This window comes from Podarcis vaucheri (assembly GCF_965113315.1).
Source record: "Podarcis vaucheri genome assembly, chromosome: 11".
Lineage (NCBI taxonomy): Eukaryota > Metazoa > Chordata > Lepidosauria > Squamata > Lacertidae > Podarcis > Podarcis vaucheri.
The window spans coordinates 66690107-66713167 of record NC_138749.1 but is presented as its reverse complement, the minus strand read 5'-3'; the positions used below and the strand labels follow the sequence as shown (position 1 = coordinate 66713167).

Below are 23061 nucleotides of genomic sequence, written 5' to 3'. Positions count from 1 at the left end.
TGAATGTGCATTCTAACCCCCAAAACACGTATTTGAAATAATCCCAATCAGAGCGTTTTTTTCTTCTTCCTACGTAGATAGAGCGCAAAATACTTTATTGCTTTCTTTGGTGGTGATTCTGGTATATACCCAAAAAACACCATGCAAATTCAAATAAGCCCTCTCGAAGCTTATTCGTCTTCTTTCTATGCATGTGGAAGCGGAAATATGGTGTTTCTTTATTTTGGTCGCATTACAGTCACTTTGTGATTTTTGGGTAAATGTGCATTCACCAAAGAACACTACTTTTTAATAAGCGAAATCCAATATGATTCTTTTATGCAGATGGAAGCCAAAAGACCTTTTTGCTTTGGTTGTGTGATTCTGGTGCACACCCAAAAAACAAAAGGCTAAATTCAACTGTATGATTCTATGATTCTATGAATTGAAATAAGCCCAATCGAAGCTTATTCGTCTTCTTTCTACGCAAATGGAAGCGGAAATATGGCGTTTTGTTATTTTGGTCTCATTACACACACTTTGCGATTTCAGGGTAAATGTGCATTAATACCAAAGAACACGACTTTGAAATCAGCGAAATCCAAGATTCTTCTTTCTATGTAGATGGAACCGAAAACAACCTGCTTTGCGTTGTTTATGCTTATGACACTTTGCTTTGCAGCTTGTGGGAGAATGAACACCGAAAGAGCAATCCAAGCTTATTTGTCCTCTTTCTATTAACTAAAACACCTATGCTTGATTTGGGCTGATAACAAACATTTCACTCTGTGATTTTTGGTTGAATGTGCATTCTAACCCCAAAAACAGCTATTTGAAATAAGCCCAATCAGAGCGTTTTCATCTTCTTTCTACGTGGATGGAACGCAAAACACCTTTTTGCTTTGTTTGGGGGTCATTCTGGTGCTCACCCAAAAAACACCATGTAAATTCCAACTATGATTCTATGATTCTATGAATTGAAATAAGCCCAATTGAAACTTATTCCTCTTCTTTCTACGCATATGGATGCGGAAATAGGGCGTTTTGTTATTTTGGACTCATTACATACTTTGCGATTTCTGGGTAAATGCATTAATACCAAAGAACACGACTTTGAAATAAGCGATATCCAAGATTCTTCTTTCTATGCAGATGGAACCGAATACCTGTTTTGCTTTCTTTAGGCTTATTACACGTTACTTTGTTATTTTTGGGTGAATGAACACCGAAAGAGCAATCCAAGCTTATTCGTTCTTTCTATTGAGATGAACTTAAACACCTATGGTTGATTTTGGCTGATAAAAAACATTTTACTCTGCGATTTTTGGTTGAATGTGTATTCTTTTTGCTTTGGTTGTGTGATTCTAGTGCAAACCCAAAAAACACCCTGTGAATTGAGATAAGCCTCGAAGCTTATCCGTCTTCTTTCTCCGCATATGGAAGCGGAAATATGGTGTTTTGTCATTTTAGGCTCATTACACTCACTTGGCGATGTGTGGGTCAATGTACATTAGAACCAAAGAACACGACTTTGAAATAAGCGAAATCCAAGATTCTTCTTTCTATGTATATGATATCCAAAACAACCTGTTTTGCTTTGTTTATGCTTATGATACTTCGATTTGCAGTTTGTGGGTAAATGAATACCGAAACGCAATCCAGGCTTATTCGTCCTCTTTCGATTGAGATTAATTTAAACAACCTACGTTTGATTTTGGCTGATAATAAACATTTCACTGCGATTTTTGGTTGAATGCATTCTTTTTGCTTTGGTTGTGTGATTCTAGTGCAAACCCAAAAAACACCATGCAAATTCAAATAAGCCCTCTCGAAGCTTATTCGTCTTCTGGAAGAAGCATATGGAAGAGGAAATATGGTGTTTCTTATTTTGGTCACATTACATTCACTTTGCGATTTTTGGGTAGATGTGCATTAACACCAAAGAACACGACTTTTTAATAAGCGAAACCCAAGATTCTTCTTTCGATGTAGACGGAACCCAAAACAAGCTGTCTTGCGTTGATTATGCTTATGATACTTCGATTTTCTATTTGTGGGTGAATGAAAACCGAGTGCAATCCAAGCTTATTCTCTCAATTGAGATGAAAGACACCCATGCTTGATTTGGGCTGATAACATACAGTTCAGTCTGCGATTTTTGGTTGAATGTGCATTCCTAACCCCAAAAACACTTATTTGAAATAAGCCCAATCAGAGCGTTTTCATCTTCTTTCTATGTAGATGGAACACAAAACAACCTGTTTTGCTTTCTTTAGGCTTTGGAATTTGTGGGAGAATGAACACCTAAAGAGCAATCCAAGCTTTATTCGTCCTCTTTCTATTGACATTAACTAAAACGTCTATGTTTGATTTTGGCTGATAACACACAATTCGCTCTGCGATTTTTGGTTGAATGTGCATCTAACCCCAAAAACAGCTATGTGAAATAAGCCCAATCAGAGCGTTTTCATCTTTCTACGTGGATGGAACGCAAAACACCTTTTGGCTTTGTTTGGGGGTCATTCTGGTGCTCACCCAAAAAACACCATGTAAATTCCAACTATGATTCTATGATTGTATGGATTGAAATAAGCCCAATCGAAGCATTTCTCTTGTTTCTACGCATATGGACACGGAAATATGGAGTTTTGATATTTTGATCTCATTACATACACTTTGCAATTTCTGGGTAAAAGTGCATGAATACCAAAGAACACGACTTTGAAATAAGCGAAAACCAAGATTCTTCTTTCTATGTAGACGGAACCCAAAACAACCTGTCTTGCGTTGATTATGCTTATGATACTTCGATTTTCTATTTGTGGGTGAATGAAAACCGAGTGCAATCCAAGCTTATTCTCTCAATTGAGATGAAAGACACCCAAAACACCCATGCTTGATTTGGGCTGATAACATACATTTCAGTCTGCGATTTTTGGTTGAATGTGCATTCTAACCCCAAAAACACTTATTTGAAATAAGCCCAATCAGAGCGTTTTCATCTTCTTTCTATGTAGATGGAACACAAAACAACCTGTTTTGCTTTCTTTAGGCTTTGGAATTTGTGGGTGAATGAACACCTAAAGAGCAATCCAAGCTTATTCGTCCTCTTTCTATTGACATTAACTAAAACGTCTATGTTTGATTTTGGCTGATAACACACATTTCGCTCTGTGATTTTTGGTTGAATGTGCATCTAACCCCAAAAACAGCTATGTGAAATAAGCCCAATCAGAGCGTCAGAGAGCAGGGAAAAGGAAGAGAGCCAGGGATCAAGCGCTGGCAGCTCACAACAGGGGGGAGGGCATGAGTCAGGAGTGGCCACACCTCCATCGGGGAGCGAAGAAACGGTCAGACGGAAAGTGGAAAGTTGGGCGCGCGCGCCAAGTTCAAATGCACAGGGAAGTGACGCAGTAGGCAGCCCTGAAAGAGAGCCAGGTCCTAAAGCCCGGCGCAAGGAGACAGGAGAGTCCGGGGGGTCGGCGTCAGAAGAATCCAGGAAGGAAGAGACCCCGGGGGGCAGAGGGACCCAGAGGAGAACAGTCAGGCGGAAAAGGTGGAGCAGGGCTAGGATATTAAGTTGGTGCGCAAGGGGCGGAGACTCAGACGGGACTTCGCCGATCTAGCCATTAGACGTAGAGTTGCACGCAGCAGCTTGAGAATGGAAAATGTAACTCAATAAAGACTTTTACTAAATGATCGCTGGCTAGCATGATCCTCTGTGAGCTAGGATCTGGAAGCAGCTCTGACAGTAAGTCCCGTCTCACTAATTGTGGGCATCTACAGCCTCGAGGAGAGGAGAGAAGCAGGTGCCTACTAGCGAGCTCACGAACGGCAGACGACATGACGGCTGAGCAGCAGATAGCGGAACTCAGAGAAGCAGTGTCACAACTGAATGCCGAGGCTCTCGCATCCAGGAAGAGAGAGGAGGAGGCAGCTGCCGCCTGCAGGGATCTCCAGATCAGGTTGGACATGCTTACTAAGCAAGGGCAACTGACACCCAAACAGGAGGGAATTGGGTTGGCGAGACGAACAGGCGGTCTGGTCTCTCACTTCGATGGGAATCTGCAACAGTACCCCAACTTTAGAGCAGATGTAATGTGTGCACTGCAACTGCTGAAAAGAGACTTTAGAGATGAGCAAGAGAAAGTGGGATTCATCATGTCTCATTTGCATGGAGATGCTAAAGCATGGCTGCGCAATTTGTGGAGGGATGGGGATCCGGCGCTCCAAAATGCGGATGCCTTTATTAAAGCGATGGATGGATGTTTCTTATCAAGTATTGACGTGGATCTTGCTCGGCAGCAGATACATGGATTGAAACAAGGGAGGGCCAGCGTAAGGCAGTATCATGCACGCTTTTTCGCCTTGGTCAGTGCCCTGGAATGGGACAGAGATTCGGCTCCGGTAAGAGACCTGTTTTGGGAGGGATTGCACAGCTCGGTTAAAGATGAAATTGCGAGGGGGGAGAGACCCCGGACCACGCAGGAGATCGTTCAGAGGGCGCTGGCGGTGGGGGTGTGGCTGGAAGAACGTCTGTGGAGCAGGGACGAAGGGCGTAGCGGGCGCGAACCAGCCAGGGGCTCCTCCTTCCTTCCCAGAGAAGCAGCGCGTGCGCAATCCACGCCTCCAACAGGGGGAGGGGTGGAACCGATGGAGGTTGGAAGTGCAAGGGCTCAGTCAGCAGCCAGAGCCCTAGCACCGGCAGCAGTGAAAGCGAAGCCTCCTAGAGGGAACAGGAAGTGTTATATCTGCGAGGATCCAGGGCATATGGCGAAAGAGTGTCCCCGGAGGCTCCACAAGCACACTGCAGCCTCAGCAATGGTGACTGCAGCAACGCAGCAAGGAGAACCACAGCAGGAAAACGACGCTGTCTGGCTGGAGGAAGAGGCACTGGGGCCCAGCCAAACGTGTCAGTGAAGCAGTCCCCAGGGATTTTACCGCCCATGGACCCCCTCCCGCCCAAGCCAGTAGTGAGGCTCACCGCATCGCTCCAGCTACCCAATGGAATCACCATGGATGTGCCAATCACCGTCGACTCTGGAAGCAATGCAGACTTCATAGGGCAGGACTTTGTCGACCGGCACGCTATACAGTTGCTGCCTGCCACGCTGCCCCTGCAGGTTGTCACGGTGGATGGCAGGGAGCTGCTAGGGGGGCAAGTGGTGAAGCAGACGCCACCTATGGTGCTGCGGCTTGGAAATCACAGGGAAATCATCAGCTTCAACGTCACTCAACTGTCGGACACGCCTATTGTATTGGGCATGAGTTGGCTGGACAAGCACAGCCCGACGCTGGCTTGGTACCAGAGGCAGCTGACCTTCGGCTCTTCCTTTTGTGCTGAACACTGCATCATGCCCCGGCAGGAAGGAGAGCAAGAGGAGTCACAGCTGCTGCTAGGCACGCTGCAAGCGATTCCCCACAAGTACGCAGAATTTTTGGAGGTTTTCTGCGAGAAGGAGGCAGACAGGCTACCCCCCCACAGACCATATGACTGCAAAATTGACCTGCTGCCGGGGGCGGCGCTGCCTAAAGGGAAGCTGTATTCCATGTCTGAGGACGAACTGCAGGAACTCAAAGAGTTCATAGATCATAATTTGGAGCGCGGTTTCATCCGGGAGTCCAAGGCAGCGGGGGGCAGTCCTGTATTCTTTGTTAAGAAGCGGGACACGCCCCAAAAAAGGCTGGTCGTGGACTATCGCATCTTAAACAGTGTGACCAAGCCATCGGACTTCCCCATGCCCCGAATCGACGACCTCCTCGCAAACGTACGGAAGGGCAGCGTGTTCACCAAGTTAGACCTGCGGGGGGCGTACAACCTCATTCGCATGCGGGAGGGAGATGAGTGGAAGACAGCCATGTTCACACCACTGGGCACCTACGAGTATAGAGTTATGCCTTTTGGATTGCAAAATGGCTCCCACGTTTTTCAAGCGTTCATGCATCACGTGTTGGCGGGGCTCCTCTACAAGACGTGCGTCTGTTTCTTAGATGACATCCTGATCTTTTCGGAATCGCAGCAGGAGCATGACAGACACGTCAAGGAAGTGCTGAGCAGGCTGCAGCAGCATAGGCTCTACGCCAAGCTGGAGAAGTGCCAATTCGACGTGACGGAGGTGGATTTCCTAGGCTACAAGTTGTCAGACAAGGGGCTCGCCATGGACAGCGCCAAGGTTCGAGCGGTGTTGGATTGGAAAAGCCCGCGCAACCGGAAGGAGGTCCAACGATTTGTCGGCTTCGCGAATTTCTATCGCAAGTTCATCAAAGGCTTCGCTATGCAGACAGCGGCCATCACGGACACGCTTAGCTCCAAGAAAAAGAAGTTCATCTGGACGGAGCAGGCGGAGCGGTCCTTTCAGGCACTCAAACGTCTCTTCGCGTCGGAAGAGCAGCTGCTGCATGTCGACCCCAGCAGGCCGATGAGGGTCGAGACAGACGCCTCGGACAGAGCCGTGGGAGCAGTCCTGCTGCAGAGAGACCCGCAGGGGGTTTGGCGGCCGGGGGCGTTTTACTCCAGGAAGCTCAGCAAGTCCGAACAGAACTACACCATCTGGGACAGGGAGTTGCTGGCCATTCATGCAGCATTCAAAGCGTGGAGGCACTTCCTGATCGGCGCCAAGCACACGGTGCAGGTCTGCACGGACCACAAGAATCTGGAGCACTGGCGCACGGCACAGTTCCTGAATCAGAGGCAGATACGTTGGGCTGAGTTCTTTGCGAACTTCGACTTCCGAATAGAGTATGTCCCGGGGGACACCAACATCATGGCGGACGCGCTCTCCCGTAAGCCACAGTATCTGGAGGACGCCACGCCAGCGGCCGCCATGCACATCTTCGCACCAACAGTGTGGGCGTGCGCTGCGGCGACAGTGGACCTGGAGGCGGTGCGACGAGCGTTGCAGAATGACTCCTTCGCGCAAGCAAAGATGGCAGAGGTGCAAAGGGGCACGGCAGCGACCGACGGGTTCCAGCTGAGAGATGGATTGCTCATCCGTAAAGGGGCCATCTACGTGCCGGGAGACGAACTTCGCGCCAAGGTACTGCATCAGCTGCACGACGCGCCCACTGTCGGGCACTTTGGCAAGGAGAAGACGGTGGAATTAGTCGCCAGGGATTTCTGGTGGCCCGGAATGAGAGGGGAGGTCGCGGACTACGTCGCGAGGTGCGACACCTGCCAGAGGGCCAAACCAGTGCACAGACCGCCGGCCGGACTGTTGGAACCGCTGCAAACTCCGGTCAAACCATGGGAGAGAGTCGCCCTGGACTTCGTCACAGATCTGCCCAGCTCAAGGGGCAAGACGGCTGTGCTGGTGGTGGTGGACTTGTTCTCCAAGATGGCACATTTCATCCCGTGTGCGAAGGTGGCCACGGCGGAACAGACCGCCAAACTGTTCATAGACCACGTGTTCAAGGTTCACGGTCTGCCACGGTCTATTCTGTCCGACCGCGGGCGGCAGTTCATCTCGAATTTCTGGCAGAAGCTGATGGGCTTCCTAAACGTCAAGATCAACCTGGCGTCGGCGAGACACCCGCAGACCAACGGGCAAGCGGAGCGGGTCAATGCCATCATGCAGCAGTACCTGAGATGCTATGCGAATCAACAGCCTGCGACGTGGGTGGATTACCTGCCGCTCGCCGAGTTCGCCTACAACAACACGAAGCACGTGTCCACAGGGGTCACGCCGTTCTTCGCCAACAACGGGAGGCACCCCAGAACCTTCCCGGGACTGGAAAGAATGGTGGAGGGGGAGCCGCAGACAGCAGATGCGTTCGCGTCGGAGTTGCAGGAGGTCCACGATCAGCTGCGGCGGCACCTGGAGCTGGCCAAACACGCATACAAGGTGCAGGCGGACAAACACAGAAGGGTTGGCGAAGAGATCCATGTGGGAGACTGGGTCTGGTTAGCAGCCCACGCAGTGCCGGCCAGGTCGTTGGCCAAGAAGAAACTAGGGCATAAGCAACTGGGGCCCTACCAAGTCGAAGAGCAGGTCAACCCGGTGGCTTTCAGTCTGGCGCTTCCGGAGGGTTCCAGGATGCATCCGGTGTTCCACAGATCGGTGCTCACTCCCTACAAGGCACCTCACAGATTTCAGGAACCAGGCACGGCACCAAGTCCACTCCGAGAGAGAACCGAGCAAGGGGGAGTGGCACAGGAGGAGCGCATCAACGAAGTCACAGAGATTTTGGACTCTAGATGGGGGAAGAGGGGGTAGAATACTTTCTCGCCAAGGAGGGCACCCCGGCCAGTGCCAACAGCTGGGTGCCAGGCTACGCTCTAGACGAACCTCTGCTCAAAGAAGAGTTTCATGCCCTCTTCCCACACAGGCCCATGCCAGCTGATTTTTTCGACGACTGGCTTTTCACGCCCACGCTTTCAGCCAGCACGTTCCGGGGGTTCGACTCGGACGAGGAACCGACACGCGACGCACGTTCCCCGGAGGGGTCACCCTCGGGATCTGCCTCAGAACCCTCGTATTGGTGGGACGATAGACCAGAGGAGCAGTGGCGCAGAAAGTGGCTGGAGGGTCCAGGACGAGCGACGCCCCCAGGAGGAAGCGAGGGAGAGACGGACATGGACGTTTTCGGGGACGACCCAGGTTTCGAGCACGGCGGCACCGAGATGGAAGCGGAGGTGACCGTCGTCGACGAGAGCAGGGAGGAAGAACCGGAAGACTTCAGATGGAGGCCCGCCACGGGAAGCGAACTGTACCCGACATTCGTCCCCCTGACACAGCAGCACCCAGCTCCCGCACCGGAAGGAGGGGAGGGGGGAAGAGGGGGCTTCGAGGGGGGGATGGATGTCAGGGGTTCAGGAGCAGAGGCAAGGACAAGGGAGGAAACAGAGAGCGAGGAGGAGGAGGCAGAAGAAAAGATGAGTGATGACGACGACCCGAGATCTCCGGGTCTTTCCAGTGAGTCAGAAGATTCACAGAAAGGAGCACCAGTGGCCAGGGCAAGGGGGGAGCCTAGGGGGACACCCCAGGAAGATAGAGCCAGAGGGGACTCAGAGGGGAGCAGTTGGAGATCGGGACCAGCGTCACCGCCAGAGAGCAGGGAAGAGGAAGGGGGCCAGGGATCAAGCGCTGGCAGCTCACAACAGGAGGGAGGGCACGAGTCAGGAGTGGCCACACCTCCATCAGGGAGCGAAGAAACGGTCAGACGGAAAGTGGAAGGTTTGGTGCGCACGCCAAGTTCAAATGCACAGGAAAGTGACGCAGTAGGCAGCCCTGAAAGAGAGCCATGTCCTAAAGCCCGGCGCAAGGAGACAGAAGGGTCCGGGGGGTCGGCGTCGGAGGAGTCCTGGAGGGAGGAGACCCCGGGGGGCAGAGGGACCCAGAGGAGAACAGTCAGGCGGAAAAGGTGGAGCAGGGCTAGGATATTAAGTTGGTGCACAAGGGGCGGAGACTCAGACGGAGCTTCGTCGATCTAACCATAAGACGTAGAGTTGCACGCAGCAGCTTGAGAATGGGAACTGTAACTCAATAAAGACTTTTACTTAATGATCGCTGGCTAGCGTGATCCTCTGTGAGCTAGGATCGGGGAGCAACTCTGACAACACCAAAGAACACGACTTTTTAATAAGCAAAATCCAAGATTCTTCTTTCTATGTAGACGGAACCCAAAACAACCTGTTTTGCTTTCTTTAGGCTTATTATCTTACACCTACTGTTAACCAACCAACAGGCTGTCTCTGGGCAGACTACTATCTCTGAGGCAGACTTCTCTTTTCTGGGCAGGCTTCTTGTGAGAAGGGGGCGAACCTGTTAGTCCACCAACGGGCAGCTCCGCAATCCAGACCCGGTCCTACAAATGCAAAGTGACGGCACCCCCCAAGGCAGGGTGGGGGCTCTGCTCCCTGGGGGCAGAAAGTATCCATTAGTATGTGCCTGTGTGTCTATGCATTGCAGGGGATTGGACTGGATGACCACCAGGGTCCCTTCTAGCTCTACCATTCTGGGCTTCTACCTGTGTCTGTGTGTTTAGAAAGAAAAATTGCTATCGTGATTGTCAGGGGTTCAGGAGCAGAGGCGAGGGCAAGGGAGGAAACAGAGAGCGAGGGGGAGGAGGCAGAAGAAAAGATGAGTGATGACGACGACCCGAGATCTCCGAGTCTTTCCAGTGAATCAGAAGATTCACAAAAAGGAGCACCAGTGGCCAGGGCAAGGGGGGAGCTTAGGGGGACACCCCAGGAAGAAGGGTCCAGAGGGGGCTCAGAGAGCAGCAGTTGGAAATCGGGGCCGGCATCACCAACAGAACGCAGTGGAGAGGAAGGGCGCCAGGTACCGAGCTCTGGCAGCTCGCAGCAGGAGGGAGGGCATGAGTCAGGAGTGGCCACACCTCCATCGGGGAGCGAGGAAACGGTCAAGCGGAAAGTGGAAGGTTGGGCGCGCGCGCCAAGTTCAAATACACAGGAAGGTGGCGCAGTAAGCAGCCCGGAAAGGGAGCCAGGTCCTAAAGCCCGACGCAAGGAGACAGAAGGGTCCGGGGGGTCAGCGTCAGAAGCGTCCCGAAAGGAAGAGACCACGGGGGGGCAGAGGGACCCAGAGAAGAACAGTCAGGCGGAAAAGGTGGAGTAAGGCTAGGGTACTTAGCTGGTGTACAGGGGGCGGAGACTCAGACGGAGCTTCGCCGGTCTAACCCATAAGACGTAGAGCTGCACGCAGCAGCTTGAGAATGGAAACTGTAACTCAATAAAGACTTTTACAAAGTGACCGCTGGCTAGCGTGATCCTCTGTGAGCTAGGATCTGGAGCAGCTCTGACAGTGATTATAATTATAATAATGATTGCAATTTTTCTTATTGTAATTTTGATTACTTTTCTTATTGTAATTGTAATTATTAAAATTAGAATATATAATTAAATAATAATAATAATTATTATAATTATTGAACCAGATAAAGCAGATAAATTTAATAAATTATCTCTACTCTCATGGTCACTTTTCTTTGCTCTGGCCGGAAAGAAGCCGTGCAAAAATACTGTCTCTCAAACCCTGGATCCACAAATTGCTGGGCTTCTTCACCTTCCTTGCTGCTCCCCTGGCACTGCTCCTCGCACCCACCTCCGGCTGCGTACGCTATGTTGTCCACCGCAAGACACGGGTTCAGACTAGCAGCTTTAAGTCTGCATTCCTGCCAGGGAGGAATTCGAACCCACCACCTGCTGAACACCTCACCCAGAGAGGCATTTCAAAGTGGCAGGGAGTTCCAAAGCCCCCCCCCCCGGCACTGTAGCAGTGAGTCCCAAAGGGGTCATTGGGATTTCTTTTTCATGCTGAAAAGCCCCATATCTTTATAGGGCATCCAGTGGCAGGCAGTCCCAAAAGTGGACAAACACTGTCACCTTTAAAAGGAGTTTAACAGGAATAACATAAGGAAAATTCATTATTATCACAACTCCAGTGGCAGGCAGTCCCACAGCCCCCAAACTTTCTGAGAAGGCTTGCCTGAAACTTGCCACCACTGTCGACCAGAAGCTTCTCCTCTTGCCAGGCCCAACCAGAACTCGGTGCCGGCTGAGAGATGAAAAGAAGAGTCAGGTGGGCAGTGGATTCAAGTGCCGGAGGCTCTTCCTTTGGCAGGGAGTTCCATTGGCCCAAGCAAACCCTGACTTGCCACTTTCTCCCTGGAAAGCTGGTAGTGGTAGCGGAAGAGTCTCGCTTGCGAGGCGGGTGGCACGGCGCCCACCTGGACGGAGACTAGCACCCCAGAAAATAGAAAATACTTATCGGGAGAGAAAGAGAGGGCTGAATCAGCTCCGTTCACACCCAGCTGGGTGTAAATTGTTATTGGGATGATTCATTCCCATCCCCTCAGCCCACCACACAGGGTTGTGAGCTGGAGGCACTCAATGGTCATCCCTCCTGACCCGGACACTTAGGGGTGCCTTGTGTGAGCCCCACCTTCATCACCCACCTCAGCCCAATCCCGGCTCCACCAATCGCCGTGGGGCATCCTCCAGCTTCAGGTGCCATATTCAAAATCGCACAAGCCTGAGCGGGAAACCACATTTTCAGGAGTTCTTTAATAGAAGTATGGGATAGATACAAAAATATATTGGAGCCAAAAGTCCCTTATTGGCTATCTCCGCTGGAGGTAATGAGTGTTAAGAAAATTAATATGAGAGGTAATTGGAGTACATATGGTGAATTGGTAATTAAAAAAGGAGGAAAATGGAAATTGAAACCATTTGAACAAGTTAAAGATTATGTATATGATTGGTTGCATTACTTTCAAGTAAATGAAATGTTTAAAAAAGACTTAAAAGAAAGGGGTTATGTAGAAAAAGAATCTAAATTTCAAATAGACATAATAAACAATTAATATAAAACTCAGTCAAAAATGTATAAGATATTGTTGGAATGGCATACGAAAGATGAAGAGGTTAAATCGGTAATGATACAGTGGGCCAAAGATTTTGGGTATAATATTCAATTTGATGAATGGGAAAAATTGTGGAAAGAGAATATAAAATTTACTGCATGCACGGCACTGAAAGAAAATGTTATGAAAATGTTTTACAGATGGTACATCACACCTGTAAAGTTAGTAAAGATGTATAAGACGTGTAACAAATGTTGGAAATGTAAAGAAAAAGAAGGGACGTTCTTTCATGTGTGGTGGGAATAAGAAAGTGAAAAGCTTTTGGGAAATGATATACAATAAAATGAAAAAACTGTTAAGATATACTTTTGCCAGTGGCGTAGCGTGGGGGGTGCAGGGGGGCCCGGCCGCACCGGGTGCAACATCTGGGGGTTAGGGTTAGGGGGCGCAAATCCACGGGTTAGGGGGCGCAAATTACTTGCCTTGCCCCGGGTGCTGACAACCCACGCTACGCCACTGACTTTTGCAAAAAAACCGGAGGCTTTTCTTTTAGAGATCTTAGGAAAGGACATAAGAAGAAAAGACTGTAAACTCTTTCAATATGCAGCAACGGCAGCCAGAATCTTGTTGGCCCAGAAATGGAAGCAAGAGGAAATACCGACGATAAAAGAATGGAGACTGAAATTGACAGATTATGCGGAATTGGACAAATTAACTGGGAAAATCAGATACACCAAAGACCAAAAGTTCATCGAAGACTGGGGAAAGTTCGTAGATTATCTGAAAAACGTATGCGGCGTGAACACAACTCTAGTGGGATTTCAAGAGGCACTGTAAAAATAGAGAAATATTGTTAATATGAAATAGTGGGGGAAGGGAGGTATAATGGCAATACGAAAGAAGGGAATGTGTAATTAAAGTTATAAATATGGATGATTATCAGAGACGCTGAAGGAAGTTCAAAAAAGGAGATAATTTGTTGTATTTTGGATAAAAATGTATAATTGCATGGAAAATCAATAAAATTTATTATTTAAAAAAAAACAAAAAAAACCTTATGCAAATAAAGCATTGCTTATTCTTCATCCACTGGTGTGCTTATTGGCTCCAGATCCAGAAATAACCCTGCCCTTGGCAGAACATATACAGTGCTTTTTTCTGGGGAATGCATAAAACATTTTGTGAATGTACTTTTGTCCATTTACTGTATTTATTTTTCCCGGTTTGAACTAAAAAATGGCGATTTTCTTGAGTCAAAATGAGAGTACCCCCAATCATTTTTTTAGAAAAGAAGCACCGCATATATACACACACATATACATATATCCGTTTTATTTTTATATATTTACAAACGGACACCTATATCTAGGTATGTATATTCTTGTATATAAACTTCCGCGGCCCCCCCGCCCCATCCCTCCGCCAAGGGGCACGAGAGGAAGGCCACGGGGGGAGAAAGGCAGGTGAGGGCGGGGCGGGGGGCGGGGCTGCCCCCTGGGGAGAGCGGGGTCGAGAGAGAGTGGGCGGGAGAAAGAGAGAGGGCCAGCCTGGCTCTTCCGCCCGTTTCCCTCCCCTTCCTGTCCTCTTGCCTCTCCTCCGGTGGCACCTCCTTCCGGTACCCCTGCCCTCGCCCAAGATGGCGGCAGCACAGGCTCTTTCGCCCGTTTCCCTCCCCTTCCTGTCCTCTTGCCTCTCCTCCGGTGGCACCTCCTTCCGGTACCCCTGCCCTCGCCCAAGATGGCGGCAGCACAGGCTCTTCCGCCCGTTTCCCTCCCCTTCCTGTCCTCTTGCCTCTCCTCCGGTGGCACCTCCTTCCGGGTACCCCTGCCCTCGCCCAAGATGGCGGCAGCACAGGCTCTTCCGCCCGTTTCCCTCCCCTTCCTGTCCTCTTGCCTCTCCTCCGGTGGCATCTCCTTCCGGTACCCCTGCTCTCGCCCAACATGGCGGTAGCACAGCCTCTTCTGCCCTTCCGAGCTAGGAGTGCAGAAAAAGGTGAAACTGCCAGGAAAAGGAGAGGAGGAGTGTGTGTGTGAGTGAGTGAGTGAGTGAGAGTGAGACAGGGAGCATCCAAGGGTCATCTAGTCCAACCCTCTGCAAAGAAGCTCAGAGCTACAATTCCCAGGTCTTCTTTGGGAATTCTATGGGAAGTAAGAGTTTCTACATTCATGAGCATTCACTTAGAGTGCGCTCATGTTTTTACCTTTTATTGAAAGCGGCCACAAGTGACTTGGGTGGAGTATAAATAATAAAATTATATTGCTCCTGCTGCTGTTCTTCTCTTAGCCTAACTCACATCCAACCCAATACCAAACCTTAACCCGAATGCTCACCCTAACTCAAACCTAATCCTCACTCTAACCCTAAATTTAACCCAAACCTAAGCCTCAGTCTAAACCTAAGCCTAATTTAACCCTAACCCTAAGTAATAAAATTATATTTCTACTTCTGCTGTTCTTCTCTTACCGTAACTCAACCCCAACTTTAACTCCTAATCCTAATCCAACTCAAACCCAACTCTCACTGTAACCCTAACCTTTACCCAAACCTAATCCTAAACGCTTTGCTCCTTTTTGTGGTGTTTTGTGTTATTGCTTCATTTGTTAGGTCACGAGGCTTTCTTTGTTTCTTGTGGTGTTGCTTCATTTAGCAGTTTTTTAATTGGCTTTTGTGTTTCTTTTGGTATTGCATCATCTTCATAGGTTGTTTGGATTTCTGATTAATTTGCTTTGGATTTCTGGTAGCTCTGCTTCTTGTGTTTCTTGTGTTTCTGCTTCTTGTGTTTCTTGTAGCTCTGCTTCTTGTGTTTCTGGTGTTTTGGCTTGGTTATGCCAAAAAATTGAAGACATACCACCAGAAGCACAAAAACCAAGAAATATTCCCAAAATGAGGCAAAACCAGGAGACATGAAAACCAAGCCAAATCAATGGAAAAGAAACAATCTCACCCAAAACCGCAGAACCATTCAAAGTAAAAGAAGCAAAACAATTAAATGCAAATGTCAGAGTTGCTCCCCGATCCTAGCTCACAAAGGATCACGCTAGCCAGCGATCATTTAGTAAAAGTCTTTATTGAGTTACAGTTCCCATTCTCAAGCTGCTGCGTGCAACTCTACGTCTTATGGTTAGATCGGCGAAGCTCTGTCTGGGTCCCCGCCTCCTGTACACCAACTTAATATCCTAGCCTTACTCCACCTTTTCCGCCTGACTCTTCTTCTCTGGGTCCCTCTGCCCCCCGGGGTCTCTTCCTTCCGGGACTCTTCTGACGCTGACCCCCCGGACCCTTCTGTCTCCTTGCGCCGGGCTTTAGGACCTGGCTCCCTTTCCGGGCTGCTTACTGCGCCACCTTCCTGTGCATTTGAACTTGGCGCGCGCGCCCAACCTTCCACTTTCCGTCTGACCGTTTCTTCGCTCCCTGATGGAGGTGTGGCCATTCCTGACTCGTGCCCTCCCTCCTGTTGTGAGCTGCCAGCGCTTGATACCTGACTCCCTTCCTCTCCCCTGCTCTCTGTTGGTGACGCTGGTCCCGATTTCCAACTGCTCCCCTCTGAGCTCCCTCTGGCCCTTTCCTCCTGGGGTGTCCCCCTAGGCTCCCCCCTTGCCCTGGCCACTGGTGCTCCTTTCTGTGAATCTTCCGATTCACTGGAAAGACTCGGAGATCTCGGGTCGTCGTCATCACTCATCCTTTCTTCTGCCTCCTCCCCCTCGCTCTCTGTTTCCTCCCTTGCCCTTGCCTCTGCTCCTGAACCCCTGACAGCAAAAAACAAGCAAAACCACCCCAAATTAAACAAATCAGCAGAAAACAAAAAAGCAGTAAAGCCACCAATTACAAAGCAATGCCACAAGAAACTGGAAACCAGTTTTTAAAAAGCAAAACCAGAAACTCAACAACATGCAATTTGTGGGAGTCCAAAAGCACTTCAAGCAACAGAAATTAACCAACACAGCATACTAGTTTTCACTTAGTCTTGGGTTTCTGGTGAATGTGCTTTGTTTGCAGCTGGCTTCATTTCTTTTCCATTGGTTTAGCTTGTTTTTTGGACTTTTGCTTTATTGCTTCTTTTGAGAAGTTTTCTTGTTTTTGCATTCTGGTGGTAATACTTTTGAATGCTTTGGGGGTTTCTGGTGAATCTGCTTTGTTTGGGGTTGGTTGGCTTCTTTGTCAGTTTCCATTGATGTTGCTTTTACATGGTTCTTCTGCTTCTTTTCAGTAGGTTTTTGTGTTTTTAGTGGTTGACTTCATTGTTGGAATGGTCATTAGACATTTCTGGTGGTTTTGCTTCATTTCTGGTGGTTTTCCTTTTATTCTTGGGATTATCAGATCTCATACAAATTAATATTCTCAAAGGTGCAAAACCCAAAAAACCTAGAAATGAAGCAAACTCACCATAAATCCAGCACTAACCTTGGATCCTAGAATGCAACAACTGATTGGTCTTTTCCTGCAGGCACAAGGTTTCCTGCAGTACAAGGTTATGTACTAACCTTGGATCCTAGAATGCAACAACTGATTGGTCTTTTCCTGCAGGCCAATCAGGCTCCAAGAGGGAAGCAGAGTTAGCCAGTCAGACGGGACTCATTGTGTAAATAATGTATATAAAAGCCTGAGGTTGGGGGGGGGCAATAAAGAGCATGAAATACATACAAGACTCTGAGTATATTTCACAATTGTAATTTATATAAAAGAATCTATGAAACGAAAACCACAGAAAAAATTCAACATAATCCCAAAAACAAACCAGAAACAACAGAAACAAACCACATCCACCAAAGATGAGAAAACCAATTGAATAGAAATTCAAGAAACTCACGCAGTAAACATCTCAGGGAAAAGCAAAATCACCCCCACACCATGCAAAACTAAGGTTTAACTGGCTTTGGGGTTTCTGCGCAATTTACTTTTCCCCTCTTTTGGGGGGTTTCTGGTGGTATTTCTTCTGCTTCTCACATTTCTGCTTCTTTTCAATTGGTTTTGGGATTCTGGTGAATTTGGTAATGATTTGATTAAAGTCTCTGTCTGGCAATTTTCCTTTTTCATGAATTCCTTCCTTGTTGGGTTTCTGGTATCTCACTTTTGGTTTTCACATTTCTCTTAGTTTTGCTACGTTTCAGGTAGTTTGCTTACTTTTTGGAATTATTCAGTCTCATAAAAATGAAGCAATATCATTAGAAGCTTAAAAAGCATGAAAAAACAAAAAACAAAACCCCAGGCACTAACCCTAACCCTGAACGTCCACCTATCCCCTGCCCTAGCCCTAACCCTAACCCTGATATTCTGGTCATCCATCTTGGGGATAACAATCTGGTGAGGTAAATTCAGTTGAGATCACTAAATATCAGCTGTGCTTCCTCATTCCTGAGTTTATCATAGTTTGGTTTGGAATGTTGTAGAGGTGCTTATGGAGTGGGGGCAGCCTTCCTAAGAAGGTGGATGGGCAAGACATAAAGCTAATCATTCTACAACGATGTTTGTGTTTGAAGATGTGGGTGCTTATATCCCTCATGGCAGAATTATGTTCTGTGCCCCACAGTTGTATAGACCTGGTGGTATGCATCTTTCTGATTTGGGTTGTGACATGATTCTTAAGGATCTGCAAAGAGCTCTGTTTGAGCACTTGCGTGTTTGTGGGTGGAGGTGAACAAGCACACCTGCCCAGACTTACCAGTAATTTGATTTGGTTACATTGGTCGAATCTGACTAGTTTTGCCGATCCTCAAGTTGTTATATTTAATAAATACAACCTATTTATCCACTTTTGGTTGTCTTGACTCTTCCTCCTGATGTGCTAGGAACCACTCCGTTTGGGGGGCACTGCAAAACATGCGGTTTTTACTGCAAACATTTTGCCAGACTTTGGCCTTGATTTGGAGTGAATCAGGCAATGTTGGGTCTTGGGGTGACCTTATGACCCCTGTCACTTACTTGGTTTGTCGGGCAAAATGCTAAAAAAATTCTACAATGTCTGGCAAAATGCTACAAAACTTTTGCCAGACTTTGGCACCAGTTTGGAGTGAACCGGACAATGTTGGGTTTTGGATATTAATTATGAACCCCGGTTTGATGTATCAATTACTCTATGGGGTGTTACAAAATGTGGGGGTTTTGCTGCAAAACTTTTACCAAACATCAGTTGTGATGGGATCCCAGATTTGGGGTTTTGTAGTTAAATGAAGCATTCTTTCAGTGCTTCTCGGGAAATGTGCAGTTTCCGTCAGATCAAACTAATACTACTGGATAAAATGATATGGTTGTTGATTATCAGACAGTTCTCCCATTTATCAAGGAAAACGTCTGTTATGGGTGGCTTTTGCTTGGTGTGTGTGACTGTTGACAGACAGATTTGAAAAGGAACACAGCTTCCTCTGTTTGTCTCACAGTAACTTACTGGCCTTTTTGATTATGCAGTCGGCTCGCCCAACACTTCCAGCTGGATTCCGAGGACAGGAAATGATTCTGCTAAAGGCTTTCTGTGAATATACCGGTAATTCCAGTTGATTTGTTTTAATGGTCACATAAAGGCACTTTCTTTGGTTATAAAATGATGTTGTGAGTCTTATATCTGAGCAGTCAATAAACTCCCTCCCCCACAGAAACGCTTGTCTTACTTCTTCTTCTGCTTAGCATCCATACTTACATGTTTGTTTAAAGAAAGACTAACCCCACCCCGAACCCCACCTCCAGCTTTCATTTTAGTCACTGTTCATAGCAACACTTGATTTTGTTCCTAGACAAACTGCCCTGAAAGACAGTTACTATGAACTACATGTGTCTTCTTGATATATAAGGTTGTTGCTAGTTTCTGCAAAACACTTCTTTATCTTTCAACAAGAAATAAATGAATAGGAGGCTGCCCTAAGGAAGAAGTGTGATTGCATCTGGAATATCAGACTCTCTGTATTTTTATTTATTTACTTGATTTAGGGGTGGCCGCTTCACCCCCTGGTTATGCCCATGTCCCCAACTAACTGAGCTTCTTGGGATCATCCTGCCATGCTGTGAGCTACTACATTATCCTGCACTTTACAGAACCTTCCTTAGAGAATAAAAAACTGAGGCAAATTTCCAGTCTAAACAGGCTACACAAAAAGAAACAGCAGCAATTCTTTATGTTTGACTTAGAATCATAGAATCATAGAGTTGGAAGAGACCACAAGGGCCATCGAGTCCAACCCCCTGCTAAGCAGGAAACACCATCAGAGCACTCCTGACATATGGTTGTCAAGCCTCTGCTTAAAGACCTCCAAAGAAGGAGACTCCACCACACTCCTTGGCAGCAAATTCCACTGTCGAACAGCTCTTACTGTCAGGAAGTTCTTCCTAATGTTTAGGTGGAATCTTGTGCTTGAGCGCCTGATATCTCAGAAAATCAACATCAGTGTTGGGGTGGGTGGGTCAGGGCATTTCCAAAATGTTATGATAGATGGAGCCATGGATGTGGCCAAGGGGGGGCCAACTAAATAAAAATAAATAAAAATACATAGCTAACTGAGGTTCTGACCCCCTAACAAAAGGCCTGCCCCCACTAACAAAAATGCTGGTTACGCCCATGGATGAAGCCAACTACAGTGTAGCATGTGTGGGCCGTGGGGGCACAAATTTGTGGCAGGGGGCACAAATTTGTGGCAGGGGGCACAAATTTGTGGCAGGGGGCACAAACAGGTGCCCCCAAAGCAGGCTCCCTCATTGGTGCCTGGCTCTGTGTGAGAAGGAGCTGACCTAAGCTGCTTTGCTTCTGCTGGCCAGAGTTCTGTCCTTATGTTAGGCCTGACCCAGGGAAGAGAGCAGGAGGGTGGGTGGCCGCAGTGCACCTCGCTCCCAGTCACAGCAGCAGCTCCGCCTCCGGGTCACGTCTGACCTGGCGCACTCAAGGAGCCTGAGCAGCAGCTTCCCTGCCCCTCTCCTCCCCTGGACATGTGGGGCATGCCCCTCTCCCCTCGTTGAGTTCTGCAAAGGCAGCCTGAGACTGAGGAGGAAAGAGCTCACTGCTCATGCCAACCCTAGAGAGGATGTAAGAAAGAAGCAGGCTGTTGGAGGACAGCAGAGAAGCAATTGAGCTTGGTGGAGCAGTGCCCCAGTCCCCCTTAAGGATGAGCCTCCACTGACAGGGAGCAAGAAGGAATTTTAAATGGCGAAAGACAGGAGTGCCTGGTGTGCTCTGGTCCATGGGGTCACGAAGAGCCGGACACGACTAAACGACTAAACAACACAATATTGGCATGGGAACTACAATAGCTCAATGCTGCAATTTGTCTACCCTACTTAATATTTACCATTAAGGAAAGTATAAAGTCATGGAGTAAATCCTTTCAGCTTGTTGATGTGAAGCAGCAGACCTCAATCTGATACTGCAAATGTTATAGAATTATTGAATATTCAGAAGTATACCTCTCCACCACTCCTTAGTCAGGCTAGTTTTGGGCATTTATGGCAAGATTATCCCAAGTGGAAAGGAATAATGTATTTTCACTGTTATGTATTCAGTGGTCTGTCTTTGCTTCCCATTGTCTCAGGAATTGGGTAATTACCATCTCAAAGGAATGGCCAGACTACCAGGAAAGGCAATCAGATAAGGCATTATCAGATAACCTGGCAGACAGGAAAAACAACATTCAAATTTCTATTGTAGAAATTTCCCTTTTCTGTGATGTAGGTATGATGTTTGTGGGGGTGGTCTTGAGCTCCAGGGCAGGGAATTTCAAAATGGCAAGCACACATTGTTCGTGGTCCTCCTCCCCTCTCCTGCGTGTGAGAGGAGCACCCTGTTGCAACAGTTTAATAAAGATCAGGCTTACTAGCTGCTTTGCTTCTCAATATTCTCTGGTTGGCCTCTGTTATTTTCTCCTGCCGATGGAGAACCTACAAGGTTCTCCAATAAAGGAATAAGGGCAGATTTTGTTTACAACAACACAAAGACATCTGAAACTGTCGAATAAACTGCAAGAGCAGTAATGGAAAATTGCTTTCACACACTAAAAGTTCCCTGGAACTAGAAAGCCAGCAAAGCAGGGGAAAGGCTAGCTTTTTTAATTGACAAGTACCTTCTCTATGATGTGCTAAGCTTTGGTTTTTACGCATAGAAGTGTTATTCCCCACCTGTATCTTGAAGTATGGTCCATTTGGCCACCTCATTCTGCTGCATATGGAGAGTGCTGGAATTTTTAATTCTTAAGGAAACATTGTGTCTATTTTTCCCACACGAGATGTTTCTTTACTTATATCAATAATGTTATGAAAGACTTGTAGCATGCTTCAAGCTGATTAGCGCTTGGTGGCTGTGAAGCTTTAAATACAAAACAGACACATAGTGAAAGGATTTCTACACGCTGAATTTTGTATTTATTTCACAGAGCAATTGCTTTCAGCTTTGCAGAGGAGCCCGTAGTATCCAAACTACAGTACTTCCGTGAGAGCTGTGAAGCAGAGCTCCCTCCACTGGCTCTGCTGTGACAGGACAGCTCCCTCAGGCCTCCTCTCCCCACAACTGTTATCTGGGGCAGCCATCAGTGGGAGAGCTTTGCTGGAGGCCCAGCTCCTTCAGGCACCTCCAGCCCCTGAACTGTGCCAGCTAGTCAACATAGGAACAACTGTTTAGTGATTTGTGACTGAGATTTGATATTCCTCTTCTTTTGGGGGGAAATAAAGAATTTTTTTTTTATTTTCCCCCCAGGTGCGGGGCTGGAAGAACCAGGTCCGGGAACAGTGGGACGGCACGCTCTGCCCCCCCCCCGCTGTCCCCCGAGCTTGTGGGGCTGGCGATGGGAAGAAGTGCACCAGTCCCGGGAGGGCAGACAGCTCTGCGCCGCCATCCCGAGCGGGGCAGGACTTAGCGCCCCGCTCGGGATGGCGGCGCAGACCTGCCTGCAGTCCTGGGACGGCAGGCAGCTCTGTGCCGCCATCCGGAGCGGGGCGGGACTTAGCGCCCGCTCGGGATGGCGGCGCAGAGCTGCGCTGGTCCCAGGACCGCAGGCAGCTCTGCACGGCCACCGGGAGCGGGGTGGAGCTTCTCCCCCGGCTCCCGGTGGCCGGGCAGAGCTGCGCTGGTCCTAGGACCGCAGGCAGCTCTGCGCGGCCACCGGGAGCGGCAGCGCAGAGCTGCGCTGGTCCCAGGACCGCAGGCAGCTCTGCGCGGCCACCGGGAGCGGGGCGGAGCTTCACCCCCCGGCTCCCGGTGGCCGGGCAGAGCTGCGCTGGTCCCAGGATCGCAGGCAGCTCTGCTTGGCCACCGGGAGCGGGGCGGAGCTTCTCCCCCGGCTCCCGTGGCCGCGCAGAGCTGCGCTGGTCCCGGGACTGCAGGCAGCTCTGCGCAACCCTCGGAGCCGGTCTCCCGAGGGTTGCGCAGAGCTTCCTGAAGCCTGGAGAGCGAGAGGGGTCGGTGCGCACCGACCCCCCTCGCTCTCCAGGCTTCAGCGAAAGCCTGCATTTGCCCCATAAGACGCAGGCACATTTCCCCTTCATTTTTGGAGGGGAAAAAGTGCGTCTTATGGGGCGAAAAATACGGTAAGTGAATAAGGCTAAAAGCGGGGTGGGGGGTTGGGGGTGCAAATGTGATTTACAAATTATGTGCTATAAGAAGCCAAGAAACCTCCTGCTGGGTCAGACCAAAAGCCAAGAGCCTTTCTTCTTCCAGCAGCCAATCAGATGCCTCTAGGAAAGCCAGCAACAGCCCTCCCCAATTGTTGCTCCCCAGCAACTAGAATTCATAGACATACTGCCTTTGTACAAGGATCTATCACTTCTCCTTTGGGCAGACCACTCCTCCAT

At 48.6% G+C, this 23061-nt stretch overlaps 1 long non-coding RNA gene across 1 annotated transcript; it reads left to right on the top strand.

Annotated features, from left to right (window-relative positions):
* Window positions 1–14173: 14173 nt before the first annotated feature.
* On the top strand, window positions 14174–21860 carry LOC309542758. The gene is made up of 3 exons (XR_014224399.1): window positions 14174–14295; window positions 18706–18781; window positions 21648–21860. It is a non-coding gene; the product is annotated as an uncharacterized lncRNA (long non-coding RNA).
* The last annotated feature ends 1201 nt before the right edge of the window (window positions 21861–23061 follow it).